Genomic DNA, 17,843 nt, shown 5'->3' with positions numbered 1-17,843 from the left:
CATTTTTTGAAGAATAATTTTTTATTGCATTTTAGGTTTTGGGGTACATGTGAAGAACATGTAAGATTGTTGCGTAGGTACACACATGGCAGTGTGGTTTGCTGCCTTCCTCCCCATCACCTATATCTCATATTTCTCTCCATGTTATCCCTCCCCTACTCCCCACCCCTTGCTGTCCCTCCCCTCTGTCACAGACCCCAGTGTGTGATCCTCCCCTCCCTGTGCCCATGTGTTCTCATTGTTCAGTACTCACCTGTGAGTGAGAACATGCAGTGTTTGATTTTCTGTTCTTGTGTCAGTTTGCTGAGGATGATGGTTTCCAGGTTCATCTATGTCCCTACAAAGGACACCAATTCATCATTTTTTATGGCTGCATAGTATTCCATGGTGTATATGTACCATATTTTCCCTGTCCAGTCTATCATTGATGGGCATCTGGGTTGGTTCCAAGTCTTTGCTATTGTAAACAGTGCCACAATGAACATTTGTGTGCATGTGTCCTTATAATAGAACAATTTATAATCCTTTAGATATATACCCAGTAATGGGATTGCTGGGTCAAATAAAACTTCTATTTCTAGGTCCTTGAGGAATCACCACACTGTCTTCCACAATGTTTGAACTAATTTACACTCTCACCAACAGTGTAAAAGTGTTCCTATTACCCCACATTCTCTCCAGCATCTGTTGTCTCCTGATTTTTTAATGATCACCATTCTAACTGGCGTGAGATGGTATTTCAATGTAGTTTTGATTTGCATTTCTCTAATGGCCAGTGATGATGAGCATTTTTTCATATGTTTGTTGGCCTCATGTATGTCTTCTTTTGTAAAGTGTCTGTTCATATCCTTCGCCTACTTTTGAATGGGCTTGTTTGTTTTATTCTTGTAAATCTGTTTTAGTTCTTTGTAGATTCTGGATATGAGCCCCTTGTCAGCACCTCATTTTGCAACTTTTCAACATTTTTAGATGCAATAGTAAATGTTTTCCTAACCTCCTTTTCATTAAGTTTTTGTTCTACAGTAAAGCTCAAAAAAATTAGGGGAATGCATTTCAGAAGGCTCAGTACTACTTCCTGAGACAATCTAGTATTACAGCATACACTAAATTTAAGTGCCTAAAAAAATGTGTAGAAAATATTGACTCTATCTATTTATGAATTGGGCCTAGTTCTACAGCATTCCAAAATGTAAATAATGCATGGAGACCTTCTCTACCTATTCTTATTAATTATTCATTCACAAATATTTACGAGCATCTCTATTCTATGTCAAGCATTATATTACATACCAGACACACAAGAGAGAACAAGCTTACAGTTAGAATTAAATGTTTACAAATCTACAAACTTTTCTTTGACATTTAACATTATTTTCCTAAGAGTTGCATGATAATCAACAATACATATGATACAGAGAATTATATTGTACTCGAAATGTGATTTAACAAACTATTGTTTATATTTTTAGTTATATATTATTTTAACATTACTCTTGAGTTTACTCAAATATAATATTTACTATTTATTAGTTTATGGTTTGACACTTTTATCACTTCTTGATCAATGCTAGAATCTTCCTTTTCTTTTTTCAATTACAGTCAGTACAGAAGGATTTATTAGCATTTATGAGACCTCAGCAGTGATATAACCATTATTGGAGAAATGAGTCACAGTCACTACCCTCAAGGAACTTACTATATTTTTGAGATGATTATATAAACAGCTAGACACCAAGATATAAGCTGTGGCTAATTAAATATGGCAAGTTAAACACTCACATTTATCTTTTTTGATAAAACTATAGCTCTTTACTGGAAAACATTAAAAATAGAAAGACATGCTTATCATAGATAAGAAAATGTCACTATTCCCCAAATTGCTGTTGACTTCAAAGCAATTCCTATCAAAATTCCAACAGGCTTTGTTGTTGTTTTAATTTTTTTCAACTTTATTGAGATATAATTGACAAATAGGAATTGTATACATTTCAGGTACATACTTGCTGCTGTGATATATTGTGAAATGATCACCATAATCAAGCTGTTAACAAATGTATGACCCTCACATAACTTTTTCTTTCCTCCTTTCTTTCTCTCCTTCTCATTTTTCTCTCTCCCTCTCTCTTTCTTCCTTTTGCAATAAGAGCACTTAAGATCTACTCTCCAGCTAATTTCAAGTATACAATACAGTATTGTTAACTGTCGTCAACATGCTATATATTAGCTATCCAGAACCTATTTACCTTGCACAACCAGATCTTTGTACCCTTTAAAAGACAGACTGCCAAACTGGACAAAGAGTCAAGACCCACTGGTGTGCTGTATTCAGGAGACCCATCTCATGTGCAAAGACCCACATAGGCTCAAAATAAAGGGATGAAGGAAGATTTACCAAGGAAATGGAAAGAAAATAAAGCAGGGGTTGCAATCCTAGCTCTGATAAAACAGACTTTAAACTAACAAATATCAAAAGAGACAAAGAAGGGCATTATATAATGGTAAAGGGATCAATGCAACAAGAAGGGCTAGCTATACTAAAGAGATATGCAACCAATACAGGAGCACCCAGATTCATAATGCAAGTTCTTAGACACCTATAAAGAGGTGTAGACTCCAGGAAATAATAGTGGGAGACTTTAGCACCCCATGGTCAGTATTAGATGGATCAACAAGACAGAAAATTAACAAGGATATTCAGGACTTGAGCTCAGCTTTGGACTAAGTGGACCTAATAGACATCTACAGAACTCTACACCACAAATCAACACAATATATGTTCTTCTCAGTACCACATCACACTTATTCTAAAATTAACAATATCATTTGAAGTAAAACAGTTACCAGCAAGTGCAAAAGAACAGAAATCATAAGTCTTTCAGACCACAGTGCAATCAAATTAGAACTCAGAAATAAGAAACTCAGATGGGCACGGTGGCTCAAGCCTGTAATCCCAGCACTTTGGGAGGCCGAGGCAGGTGGATTACGAGGTCAAGAGATCGAGACCATCCTGGTAAACATGGTGAAACCCCGTCTTTACTAAAAATACAAAAAATTAGCTGGGCACGGTGGTGTGTTCCTGTAATCCCAGCTACTCAGGAGGCTGAGGCAGGAGAATTGCCTGAACCCAGGAGGCAGAGATTGCGGTGAACCGAGATCGTGCCATTGCACTCCAGCCTGGGTAACAAGAGCGAAACTCTGTCTCAAAAAAGAAATAAGAAACTCACTCATAACCGCACAACTACATGGAAATTAACCAAACTTCTCCAGAATGACTACTGGGTAAATAGCAAAATTAAGGTAGGAATAAAGATGTTATTTGAAACCAATGAGAACAAAAATATAATGTACCAGAATCTCTGGGACACATTTAAAGCAGTGTGCAGAAAGAAATTTATAGCACTAACTGCCCACAAGAGAAAGCAGGAAAGACCTAACATTGACACCCTAATGTCAAAATTAAAAGAACTAGAGAAGCAAGAGCAAACAAATTCAAAAGCTAGTAGAAGACAAGAAATAACTAAGATCAGAGCAGAACTGAAGTAGATAGAAACATGAAAAACCATACCAAAAAAAAAAAAATCAATGAATTCAGGAGCTGGTCTTTGGAAAAGATCAACAAAATAGATAGATCACTAGCCAGACACATAAAGAAGAAAAGAAAGAAAAACTAATAAGGATATCCAGGACTTCAACTCAGATCCGGAACAAGTAAACTCAATAAATATTTATAGAGTTCTCCATTTTAAATACACAAAATATTGATCAGCCATTATTAATACCCATTTTTAGAATGAAGCAATATTCCTGTTCTCTCTCCCTCTTTTTCTTCCTCTTTCTTCCTCTCCATCTCTCCTTTTTTTACTTTTCAACATCCTAGTTCCTCACCTCTAAAAAAAAAAAAGAAAAGAAAGAAGAATCAAATAGATGCAATAAAAAGTGATAAAGGGGATAGCACCACTGATCCCACAGAAATACAAACTCCATCTGAGAATACTATAAACCCCTCTAATAAATAAAGTAGAAAGTCTAAAAGAAATGGATACATTCCTGGACCCCTCCCAAGACTAAACCAGGAAGAACTCAAATCCCTGAATAGACCAATAACAAGTTCTGAAATTGAGGCAGCAATTAATAGCCTACCAACCAAAAATATCTAGGACCAGACAGATTCACAAATGAATTCTACCAGAGGTATACAGAGGTGCTGGTACCATTCCTTCTGAAACTATTTCAAACAACAGAAAAACAGCGACTCCTCCCTAACTCATTTTATGAGGCCAGCATCATTGTGATACCAAAACCTGGCAGAGACACAACAAAAAGAAAATTTAAGGCCAACATCCCTGATAAACATCAATGCGAAAATCCCCAATATAATACTGGCAAACAAAATCCAGCAGCACATCCAAAACCTTATCCACCACAAACAAGTCAGCTTCATCCCTGGGAGGCAAGGCTGGTTCAACATATGAAACTCAATAAACTTAATCCATCACATAAACAGAACCAATGACAAAAACCACATGGTTATCTCAGCAGATGCGGAAGGGGCCTTCGACAAAATTCAACAGCCCTTAATGCTAAAAATGCTCAATAAACTAGATATTCATGGAATACCTATTGATGATAAACCCACAGCCAATATCATACTGAATGGGCAAAACCTAGAAGCATTTAGTTTGAAAACTTGCACAAGACAAGGATGCCCTCTCTCCCCACTCCTATTCAACATAGTATTGAAAATACTGGCCAGGTCAATTAGGCAAGAGAAAGAAATAAAGGGTATTCAGTTAGGAAAAGAGGAGGTCAAATTGTCTCTGTTTGCAGATGACATGGTTGTATATTTAGAAAACTCCATTGTCTCAGCCCAAAATCTCCTTAAGCTGATAAGCAACTTCAGCAAAGTCTCAGGATACAAAATCAATGTGCAAAATTCACAAGCATTCCTATACACCAATAACAGACAAACAGAAGGCCAAATCCCAAGTGAACTCCCACTCACAATTGCTACAAAGAGAGTAAAGTATCTAGGAATACAACAAACAAGGGATGGGAAGAACCTCTTCAAGGAGAACTGCAAACCACTGCTCAAGGAAGTAAGAGAGAACACAAACAAATGGAAAATCATTCCACGCTCATGGTTAAGAAGAATCAATATTGTGAAAATGACCGCACTGCCCAAAGTGATTTACAGATTCAATGCTATCCCCATCAAGTTACCATTGACTTTCTTCCCAGAATTGGGAAAAAGTACTTTAAATTTCATATGGAACCAAAAAATGAGCCCTCATAGCCAAGACAATCCTAAGCTAAAAGAAAAAAGCTGGAGGAATCATACTACCTTACTTCACTCTATACTACAAGGACAGTAACAGAAACAGCATGGTACTGGTACCAAAACACATATATAGACCTGTGGAACAGAAGAGAGGCCTCAGAAATAAAGCCACACATCTACAACCATCTGATCTTTAACAAACCTGAAAAAAAACAAGCAATGGGGAAAGGATTCCCTATTTAATACATGGTGTTGGGAAAAGTGGCTAGCCATATGCAGAAAGTTGAAACTGGATCCCTTCTTTACACCTTATACAAAAATTAACTCAAAATAGATTAAAGACTTAAATGTAAGACCTAAAACCATAAAAACCCTGGAAGAAAACCTAGGTAATACCATTCAGGACATAGGCATGGGGAAAGACTTCATGACTAAAATACAAAAAGCAATGGTAACAAAAACCAAAATAGACAAATGGGATCTAATTAAAGACAAGACCTTCTGCACAGCAAAAGATACTATCATCAGAGTGAACAGGCAACCTACAGAATGGGAGAAAGGTTTTGCAATGTATTTATCTGACAAAGGGTTAATATCCAGAATCTACAGAGAACTTAAACACATTTACAAGAAAAAAAAAAAAACATCAAAAAGTGGGCAAAGGATATGAACAGACATTTCTCAAAGACGACATTTATGCAACAAACAAACATAAAAAAAAGCTCATCATCACTGGTCATTAGAGAAATGCAAATCAAAACCACAATGAGATACCATTGCACGCCAGTTAGAATGGCAATCACTAAAAAGTCAGGAAACAACAGATGCTGGAGAGGATGTGGTGAAATAGGAATGCTTTTACACTGTTGGTGGGAGTGTAAATTAGTTCAAACATTGTGGAAGACAGTGTGGCAATTCCTCAAGAATCTAGAAATAGAAATACCATGTGACCCAGAAATCCCATTACTGGGTATACCCAAAGGATTATAAATCATTCTACTATAAAGACATATGCATGCACATGTATGTTTATTGTGGCACTGTTCACAACAGCAAAGACTTGGAACCAACCCAAATGCCCATCAAAGATAGACTGGATAAAGATAATGTGGCATACATACACCATGGAATACTATACAGCCGTTAAAAGGAAGAGTTCATGACCTTTGCAGGGACATGGATAAAGCTAAACCATCATTCTCAGCAAACTAACACAAGAACAGAAAACCAAACACCACATATTCTCACTTATTAGTGGGAGTTGAACAATGAGAATACATGAACACAGGGAGAGGAATATCACACACAGGGCCTTTGTGGGGGTGGGGAACTAGGGGAGGGATAGCATTAGGATAAATTCCTAATGTAGAGGATGGGTTGATAAGTGCAGTAAACCACCTTGGCATGTGTGTACCTATGTAACAAACCTGCATGTTCTGCACATGTACCCCAGAACTTAAAGTATAATAAAAACAAACAAAGACAGGAATATAGTCCAATGGAACAGAATAGAGCTCAGAAATAAATCCATATATTTATGGTCAACTGATCTTTGATAGGGATGCCAAAAAATACATAATCAGGGAAAGGATAGTTTCTTCAATAAATGGTATTGGGAAAACTAGATATTAACATGTAAAAGAATGACATTGGATCCTTACCTCCTATCATATACAAAAATTAACTCACAATGTATTACAGTCTGTAACACCTGAAACTGCAAAACTAGAAGAGAAGATAGGAGAAAATATTCTTGGCATTGGTCTTGACAATTTTTTGGTTATGATACCAAAAGCACAAGCAACAAAAGCAAAAATAGATCAATGGGATTGCATCAACTGAAAATCTTTTGCAGAACAAAGGAAGCGATCAAGTAAAAAGTCAACCTACAGAATGAAGGAATATATTTACAAACCATATATCTGATAAAGGGTTAATATCCAAAATATGGAAGAGACTCAACTAAATAGCAGAAAAACAAATAACCCAATTAAAAAATGGACAAAGGATTGGAGTAAACATTTCTAAGAAGATACAGAAATGGTCAACAGATATTTTAAAAGGAACTAAACATTGCTAATCATCAGGAAAATACACAACTAAAACCATCATGAGATATCACATCATATTTTGTAGAATTACTATTGTCGAAAATAAAAAAAAATTGTTGGCTAGAATGTGAAGAAAAGAGAATGCTTGTATACTGTTGGTAGGAATGTAAATTGGTAAAGCCATTGTGAAAATTGCTCTAAGTTTTCCTTAAAGTTTAAAATAAAACTACAAAGTTTTTAAATTGTGCAATGCTACAAAGAAATTAAATTGTATGCTAATATATCTGTTAATAAAACTTATTTATAAATTAAATACATGCATTTCTATACTAATATACATTATGGGAATTCATTAAAAAATAGCCATTTTAAATGAATGAACTTTAAAAAAATTAACAAGAAATTTATATTCTGGTTTCTTCCTGCATCACTCTAAATCCATTTGCATAGCAACTAAAGTATGTGCACAGTACTTTGAAGACTACCAAACCTGTTCACCAAAGTTTAATGCATTTGACCTTAATATTTAAATAATGAATTTGTAAAGTGAAAGTATACTCATTGAACTATTTTACAGACGAACTAAGTGTCTTTCAAAATGCAACGTGAATTTAATAAATACATGTCCGTGTAGGAAAACAACTTATGAAGAAATATATTTTTCCTCAAACTTCTTCAATTTCCCTGAAACAAAATTATGTTATAATTTTAGATTGGTAATTGAAATGATATATAACATGAAATAAGTATCCAAGTTGGGAACTTTAATGGAGAATATAAATATTTTATCTCATAGTTCTAGTTATTTTTGTACAAATCAATATGAATTAAATTCAATGACACGCCAATATACACGTATTATAGGTATTAGGGTCTACTATGCAGTTAATAAAATATTGAATTGTGATTATTTACTAATTTTTTCTTTAAAAGTAATGAATGTCTTGTTTATTGTTATAATTTATCTTATTACAATAATAATTCTTTTGAAAAACTTTTTGAACAAAAAGGGCAACAACAGACCCAGTTGCTAAAGACACGTTGGATAAAAAAATGTCCTATCATTTTAAAATCTCATGTTTTAAAACGTATAGATATCTGTAAATAAGTGTATATATATGTGTATCTATCTGTAAACCACAGGGTTTGCAAAAGGAAAGAAGTGATTCTACACAGGAAATTCTTGTAGTAGGTACTCAAATCTTCAAGATTAAGGATGAAAAGAAAAAATTTGAGGTCAAAAAGGAGAAAACAGCTTCTTTAGATACCTCAGTAATTATACCCTAGAGCCTTCAAAAGCCTTGCTTTAGATCTAATTCAGAATAAGAATATATTAAATGGAAAAAAGAAAAAATGGTCTCAAGTAAAAATTATTAGCTAGAATATTTTAAAAAGTAGGGATGCCTGTATTTAAGATATCTTGATAAAAGTACTGAACTTCACATCTTTATAAATGGAGAAAAATGATATGAAGAGTTGGGTCATTGATGTTTATCTTATGAATATGGTCCCAATCAGAAAGGATGAACATTTTGGTCAATTTCTTTTCAATGTAGAATGTATTTGAATAGATAGTACTAAATGGCCAAGTTGCTGTCATTTTTGACTGGGGAGAATTTTGTCATTACCAACCCAGGATTCTCTTTTCTCAACCTTTCCCTGCTGGACAGTTTTTCCTACTCCCCTCCTTTATACCTTTGTATTTTTCTTTTTATATCATCAAAACCTTCTCAGGGAAGGATCTGCTTGGTTCATTCACAAAGAGGCATAAATGATTACTAAAGATGATTGTGCTTTGTTTTAGGAGAGAAATTGCATTAAACATGAAGAAATAAATCTCTAAATCCATATCTGAGAGAGATATTTCGGAAAGTCTTTCTCAGCTACCACATTTCTTTATCCCTGATATCTTGCCATGTATGCAGTTAGCTATTTGGCAGAGGGTAAGAGTGGTCCATGAGGAGGTTTTAATAAAAGCATTTTGGGAAGTGTAAGTCAACATGAAATTGTAACTTGGGGAAATAATTATTACTGGGCTACGATACTTTTTTACTAAATGTTTCTCCTTATAATTTTTATCTAATAGCACACTAACTTTGGTTTTATATAATCTTTTAACATCTCCATAGTTCTGGAGGGAAATTTTTAAACTTGGAAGTGCTATTTGAAAGCCAAGGTGTTCAGTGTTTTTGGTTTAAAGACACTGTGAAGTTGTAAGAGAATTACATTAAATATAGTTGCCATAAGTATCTATGACAACTTCTACCCAATCAGCTACTGCTCTCTACCAACAATCTCCTTTTTCTAGCAATTGCCTCTCTTCCACCAGTTCATCCCCTAGTTCTGGCAGAAAGTTTATTGTGCCTACATGACTCTGCTTCTTGATCATAGCTCCAGGTAGGGTCAATAATACCTCTCTGAGATATTTTAAATCTTCAGCCTCACCAATGCTAAGGTGTACAAATCAATACTTTGTCAGGCCTGTATTTTTTATAAAGACAGAAATAAGGACAGAGAAGGAGCTGTGGTGACATTCATTTAGCAGCTTTGAGTTGTTCCTGTGGCCTCGCTGCAGTTTTATTGTCCTGGGGCTTGAGGGTTGGGTACTTCAGTATAAAGCAGTAGCACCAGTTATTAATAAAGCTAATTTGGGCCGAATTTCTGTCAACTGAAGTGCTTTTCATAGAATGGGTCTAGGGCCAAGCACACCAGAGTCACCTTGAGCATTTGTTAAATATGCAGATTTGAGACCTAGTTAATAAGAAATGCTGGAATTCTGCAGATGAATCTAATTTTGACTATTAAACATTTAATAACTGAGAGGAGTGACAGACTAAAATTAAGGACTTACAAAGAAGAGCCAGGATAGGAGCAGGCTTAACAACGTTTACTTTTAATATGTTTGAGTCTAAAACATTCAGGTATGTTTTCCCAGGGAAGGGAAAGGAGAGTTGGTGGGAAGAGTACGTTAAGGCCAGGGAATAAGAAATGAGTGGTCCATAACTGTACCTGCTTTTATTCTTTCTGGCAACACAATTTAACTCTATCAATATTTAGAGAAAAAATAGGTAGCAAATAGTCTTTTTTTTATAAGTATAATGGTAATATCAATTCCTCAGATTTTAACTAAAAGATTTGATTACTGTAATTTTACATTAAAATTATGTGGCTCAGTAAGCCATTTACATATATATAATCCAATGAATGTAATAAATATCGGCCATCTTTTGGTTGCTTGAAGTACTTTTCTATACATGCCATTTCCTATTTCTGTAATTATTAACTGAGAAACATTTTTAGTTTTGAGTGTACTCAAAAAGTCAATTATTCACCATATTCAATAAAAGGCCATTTTGGAGCCTGTGCTTTGAAGTAAAACAGGAGGCTGCATGAAAATCAGATAATAGATCAGTTTAGAGGAAATAGGGAGACAACGGAGAAAATTATTATATACCTCCCGCAAGCCTCTTACAGTGGCTTAAATTTGCCATGCAAAATTTGATAGAAATAACTCTGTATGATTGCAATTAATCCTTAAGGCAATGCCTGAGGATTAAAAAAATGCTTAAGGGGGGAACATGCTTCACTTTTTGTGTTTCTACAGTACCTCATTGCATACAAATGTTACTATGGATATTGCTTCTTATAACAATATCTCAGAATTCTTGATGTTGGATGTAACAGAAAACCAAATTGTCACAGGTTACTGCTGTCCTCCTAAATCTACTTCTCTTTCTTCCTTAGTAAACAAGTTTTAGCTGGGCATGAAGCTAGACTATATTTTCTTTGTGTATGGACAAAAACTTGTATTGAAATTCTTCAGGAATATCACATTACATACAATTAACTGATTTATAAGGTCAATTATTATTCCTGAAAATTAATTATTTCTTAAGGCAAATTTTGAAAATGTAAAGTTAGAGGAATTCTGTAACTCCAACTAATTTTGCTGCACTTTTCTGGCAGTAGAAGTATATCTTTCAAGTTCAACCATAACAAAATCCTATATCTCAGAGACTGTAATTTTGTGGCTATGGTTATGTCACTGATTTTCATACAACTGCTTTGATATATAGAAAATTTCAGAATATGAAAGTATAAAAAAAGCAATATATGGTATAATCAAAGTTCTGAGTATAAAATTCAGTGTTGGGGTCAACTCAAATCATTTTGTTGTATTTTTCAATTTTTTGACTCTCCACTAGCACCTGCTGCTCAAAACAGAGACTATTTAAGACATCAACCCCTTCACATTCAATTATTGAGTGTCTATAAATTCTTAGGCCATTGAGGCAATTAAAAAAATAAAAGTACCAGCCCCTTCCCCGGAGACTTTGCAATCTAAATGAGGAGACTAGACAACTTTTTTTTAATGTAAGACACATAAACATTATTTTGTTCTTATATTATTATCTAATGAAAAAATAGAAGACAATGCATAATATATATTATATAGATAATATATGGATACAATATATATGATAATCACATATAGTGGTATGCTGGTAAATGTTTAACAACTGATGCTCTAGGAAAAAGAAAAGCTCGCATCTTTTGCCAATTTCTGTAATGTAAATGCTTTTATCATGGCCCATTATCAAGGTACTAATATGAACTTAACTGGCTTACAAAATTCCTCAAATTTTAAAAACCCACTCTCATGATCTGGTACGTGCCAGTTCCAGAACACCACCATTTAAATGTCTAGTGAGATTACAAATTATTTCTATAGAATTTGCAGAATTCACGTTATTAAGCATCTACTGAAAGCAAGTAGTGTGTTCAATATTAGAAACACAAAGATGAGTATAGTCCCTGCCTTCATATTTGATAGTCTAGTAGGAGTGCAATTGGAAAAGTAAATCACTAACTGTAAACACTACCATTAACTGTTACAATATGCGAAACATAAAAGAGGTAGCAAGTCATGTGGTAACGGATTCAAAAAGCGTCCAAGTGATGATTATTGAGTTGGATGCTGAACATAGTTAGGAAGTGCTTATTGTCAAGCAGTATTGGCAATTTGACTTTAGCAGACCTAACACTTAGGGTTAGGCAAAAGCTGTGTTTACAGACATTTGGGAAAATATCTTATTATTCTTGTTTCCTTATAATCTTTTCAAAGACAAGCATTTAAAGTAATAAGTATCCATATTCAAATCAATCGATAAATGCCAAAATATTGAGCTAAATAGTAACTTTTTTTGCTAGTGATCAAAACCAAACATTTAATACCTTATGTCAGCATGATTAGTCTGTTCTCATGCTGCAAATAAAGACAGACCAGAGATCGGGTAGTTTATAAAAAGGTTTAACTGACTCACAGTTCGACATGGCTGGGAGGCCTCACAATCATGGCAGAAGGCAAATGAGGAGCAAAGTCACCTCTTACATGGTCGCAGGCAAATGGACTTGTGGAGGGAAATTCCCATTTATAAAACCATCAGATCTCGTGAGGCTTATTCACTACCATGAGAACAGTATGGGAGAACCGCCCCTGTGATTCAATTATCTCCACCTGGCCCTATCCTTGACACGTGGGGATTATTACAATTCAAGGTGAGGTGTGGGTGGGGACATAGCCAAACTATATCACAGCATATACCAAAGTAAAATCCATGGAATGTTAATATCACATTCAAATCAATATTTCTTGGGTAAGTAAACTTGAAAACATTTAGTGAGGAAAGTGAATAGGTTACTGAAATTCTTCCTAGGGCATTTACTCTGCTCCTATGCATTGTAATTTTTTTCAGAGCAGTCTATATGTCCAAGATACTCTACAGAGACTCATAGACTTAGTGCTATAAGAAGCACACTTCAGGAAGCAAAAGTCCAAATGGCTCAATAACAGAATTTTAAAATAATTTTTTGTTGAAGAGCAGAGTCTTCCGAGACACGTATCTAGTCAAACCAGAAACATCTGTAATTGTCTTTAAGAAAACACGAAACTAAATCACTACACCTGAGTTCCATTTTATACTTTCTCAATTATATCATGGGTAATATAACACCTGACAATACAGAGAAATTTAAAGATTTCTCTGGAATACTAAAGTACTGTCAAACATGAATAGACATCATACAACTTATTTTTAAAGCTATAATGCTGTTTGGTAGGGTGATAAAACAAAATTGTGCCCCATATCTTGGTTCACTGACAGTATCAAGGTTGACTTTAAAGACAATTATCTCCATGGTAAGAGCTGCCAGAGTGACTCTTCTTCCTTCACTTTCTGCGGAGCAGCTTTAGGTACTACCTTTATAAATTCCTTTCTTACTTTTTAAGGCATTTCTTGGAGGCTCCTACAGAAAGAAATTCCACGCTGAGGGTTAGTTAACTCTTAGACTTATCAGATGTTCTCTAAATGAGAATCAGCAGGCAACTTGTCCTGGAGAAACAGAGAAGCAATAAGCTTTAGCTTGGAAGACAGGGGAAAGATTTGTGCACAGTACATGATTCCCTTAGGAGACAACAGTCCAGGTTTGGCAAGCAGTGAAGAATCTGTGTCTGGATGAGGCATCCCAAAACTTGAAGTTTCTCTCTCCTCCTGACTTCTCATTTCCTACTGATACCGACCAAAAACCCAAGGGTGATACTGTCTGTTAAGGTCAGCCTTCCAGGAGACACTAGGGAGTAGAAAACGGAGAGTAGGAAGTAGGAGCAAATGAAAAATAATCAGCATATCTCTTCAAAGTCAATTATATTGTGATTGATGCCACCATTTTAAAATTTTCTCTCTCTAATAGATTATGGCAAATATTTACTTATTACCCAAAATAAAATGTGTCCGATATCTTTAGTGTTTTAGACTGGGTCAAACAAATGCAGCTCATGGCTGGCTGCTTGCTTTTGTAAATTAAGTTTGATTGGCATCCAGCCACACCTGCCTACTCTACAAAGGCAAAGTTGAGTAGTTTGAAGAATGACCACGTGTCCTACAAAGTCTAAAATATTTGCTATCTTGTCTTCTACAAAACATGACTGCTAACCCCTGGTTTAGACAGAACTTACTTTTTTTGTTCCATTCTGATTTACCAGAATGTTTTCAAAGTGACTTAAAGTTTATATTTTTTGAATTAGATTTGCTCTGTGAAACAATTCAGGTTATTTTACACTAAAAATCAAATTATTGTTAAGTTTGTAATAGCGACGTTGCTGGCTAGCATACGTTGCTGGAAAGTGTGAAAATAAAATGTTTGTTTTGAAAATATATATATTTTTGAAGACCACAAACATCTGGATGTTTCCTAAGACATATAGAACACCACCTGATTAAATCATTTATAATTAGGCAAGTGCATTTTATAAACACTTTACATAAAAACAAAGCCTTAGAGATAAAAATAATAATTTATGTAACATCTTTATAAAAAAAATTTCTAATTTAAAATATAAGCTTTCTTGCCCTTATAAAGTGCATCAAGAAGTACCAACAACTATACAACTCTGTCAGAGACTTTGGAAAATTTAAAAAATTTGATATTATCTTTTTTCTTTTCTTTCTCTGGTGACACAATCTTTGCATTTTAATTATGTGAATGATAGAATAAATAATTGTGATGTTTTACAAAAGGCCTCAAAACTCAGAATAAACAATGTATTTTTCAGTTATTATATATTAGAGTATCAGCCAAGTGGTATGAAGAGTATTCTAAGTACTTAAATTGAAATAAAACATATATCTTGGTCTTTTAATGTCAGTTCTTTTAATGTCAGAATGGTGTTTGGTTTAAGATATCATTAGAGCCAAACAGATTATCTTGAAATGATCTGGGACTTTGGACCCAACTGCGGCTTGACTGCTGGCCCAAGTACTTTCTAACTTGTCTGAACCTAAATTTCCACCCAATAAAATGGAGATAATATTGGATAATATTTTTCTTGGAGACATGGTATGTATAGTGCCTGAAAAAGAATAATAAAATAAGAGCTCTTATTTATCAACTTACTACGTGCCAGCCACTAAGCTCAGTGTCACATACTTTACCATTATTATATCTAATTCACCGATTAGTTAGTTGAAGTCTTAACTTTTAGTTTACAAAGAACAGCTATTGATCATCTAGTGCCTACTACATGCTGGGGTGGAGGGAGTTGTATATATTCTCTCACATAGTATGCAGTGACAGGAGTAGATGTTATTATCATCTCCAGTTTACAAATGAGAAAGTTAAGATTTAAAGTGGTTAAATAGTTTGCCATGGTTACATGGCTAGTAAGATTCAGAACTAGGATCAGATTATCTCCAGAAGATAAATTCCCAGGTCCTTTGCCTTTAACTTTTCCTATACTGCCTTAGCAAGGCATAGGTATTATTATTATTATTGCCATAGGTATCAGTGCACTAAAAAACTGCAGTAATGTGTATGTTTGAAATGTGACATATTTAGGAAACTAAATAATCTTAAGTACAATCTCTTGAATTGAGAGCAACAAATTTGGTACTGAATTGCAAAGTAGATGTGAAGACAACTTCTAGAAGTAAAGCTAGAATAAACACTCTACCCCTGGATCCACTTCCCTAAGCCTTCAAGGAACAAAATTTTAAATTTTTATTCTAAAGGTATGTTTGCATTCACATCAAACATCTTAAATAGTATGTGCTGCTGAGAACTGACAAAGCCCAAAGCTATTATGGGCTTTGTCAATTCTCAAGCACTGAAAAAATAAGCTGTAGTAATGTTTATGAAAGAACATGATGCCAGATGTACTTAATGTCAGAAAAATCAGTTTGAGTTCCTGTGTTCTTGTAACCTCAATGCAGATTGTCAGCCCAAGTGATATGCAGAAAATACATAGCTTGCCTGATTTTGCCTTTACCCAAATAGTCTTGATATTATGGAATGGATGGATTAGAATTTCAATTTGAATAGGCATTTTTTTTCTCTTCTGATTTTTTGTTTATTTTTGTGGTTACTAAAACTTCTGCAAGTAAATGACATATAGCAGGAAAACTGCTGAAGAACTTTGATCTTTATTACATTTGGACAAATTTTGAAGAATACGTCTTCAAACAATAAAATACAGTGTTCATATAAAATCACATATTTTTTGACCCATTCTAAGCAAGCCACTTTGCAAATTCTGCAGGAAGCACAAGACCAGTCTATACCTTGCGACCTGGAAAGAAAATGTTAGAAATGCAAATAGTTAAGGACTAGTCTTTCTTTTTTGTTTTGCATTCCCATAATTCCATTCTTTCTACATTCATAAATTACCCACTCATCAGAGAATTTCTGAATATGTGAGCATGCCACCTGGTGGTGGATAGGTTACCAGACATTTGCAAAGAATTGATGGAAACTTCCTGGGTTCGTTAAGAAAAAGCAGTATCCTTGAGGCTCTCTGCTTGCATTATCAATTATTAAACTGATTTGTTCCAATAGTTTTAGTTTTTCAGCATTACAGTCAGGCCTTATTCATTATTACTATGTGAATGTTGTTTTAGCTGGTCAGTATAATGAGCCTAAAATAACTAAGGTAAAGTTCTACAGCCTGAGGGACTCTTGGCTTTCTCACATTGCCTAGGAGCATAATGAGAATTGAAGACACAGTTATCTGTAATGCGGTTCCTGATTCAGAGGTAGCGTTGAGAATGAATTTCACAGGTCTTAAAAACATTGAATTTTCCTCTTTTTTTGCCACTCTAGGGTATGAGATTTGACAATTCAAAAGCAGATTCTGAAGAATTTAAATTCCAAATTCATCTGGATAATTTATAATACACAAGAACTCATCTTATTTATATGATTACTACATTAAAAGTTTTGAAAGGCAAAATTAAATTTATTCCTAAGCAGAGACTGTTTTTATAGCAGCTTTGTATAGTTGAAGATAGAAGAAATTAAAATCATATTTCAATAATATACCTCAGTATATTGTTTAAAATGTATAATAACATAACTGCTCCCTCATCAGCATGTGGAGTTGCCAGATAAAAAACAAAATGCCTAGTCAAATTTTAATTACAGACAATTAATGAATACGGTTTTTAGTATAAGTAGGTCCCATGTAATATCTGAGATATATATTACTGAAGAGAGTTTCTTGTTTATTTAAATTCCAGATTTACCTGGTAGTCTTGTATTTTTATTTGCTAAATCTGGCAACCCCATCAGTAGGCTAATGTCTTTGAATGGGTTTTCAAGTAGTGTTCATGAGGTCAGCTGGCCATTAACACTTTTTACATTCACTTACTCATTAATTCATTTAATAAGTATTTGAATAACTTCCAAACTGTGATAGAATCAGGAATAGTTTCTCATAGAACATCAGATTCTCAATCTTGGTTGTCTATTGTAATCAGTCGGGAAACTTAAAAAAAAAGAAGTTAATGGTGTCCCAATTGCATCCCTTAAATATTCTGAATTAGTTGTTCTCAAGTTTTGCCTACCCATCAGATTTTATAACCTCCCCAGGTGATTCTAATGTGTGGCCACAGTTGAGAGCCACTTGCTGTATATGAAGACAAATTAGGTTTTCTTAGGCTTTATCTTTGCAATGCCTGCAC

General features: G+C 34.4%; 1 long non-coding RNA gene across 1 annotated transcript in view; it reads right to left on the bottom strand.

Moving 5' to 3' along the window:
• The window catches only part of LOC144579911 (uncharacterized), a 44,251-nt gene that overhangs the window by 7,080 nt on the left and 19,328 nt on the right, over positions 1 to 17,843 (bottom strand). The window contains exon 2 of the long non-coding RNA XR_013528587.1: positions 254 to 337. This is a non-coding gene — a long non-coding RNA (uncharacterized LOC144579911). The remainder of the gene's footprint in view (positions 1 to 253; positions 338 to 17,843) is intronic.

The sequence above is a fragment of the Callithrix jacchus genome, chromosome 17 (assembly GCF_049354715.1).
Source record: "Callithrix jacchus isolate 240 chromosome 17, calJac240_pri, whole genome shotgun sequence".
Classification (NCBI taxonomy): Eukaryota; Metazoa; Chordata; class Mammalia; order Primates; family Cebidae; genus Callithrix; species Callithrix jacchus.
The sequence above is the reverse complement of the archived record's forward strand: the minus strand, read 5'-3'. Positions and strand labels throughout refer to the sequence as shown.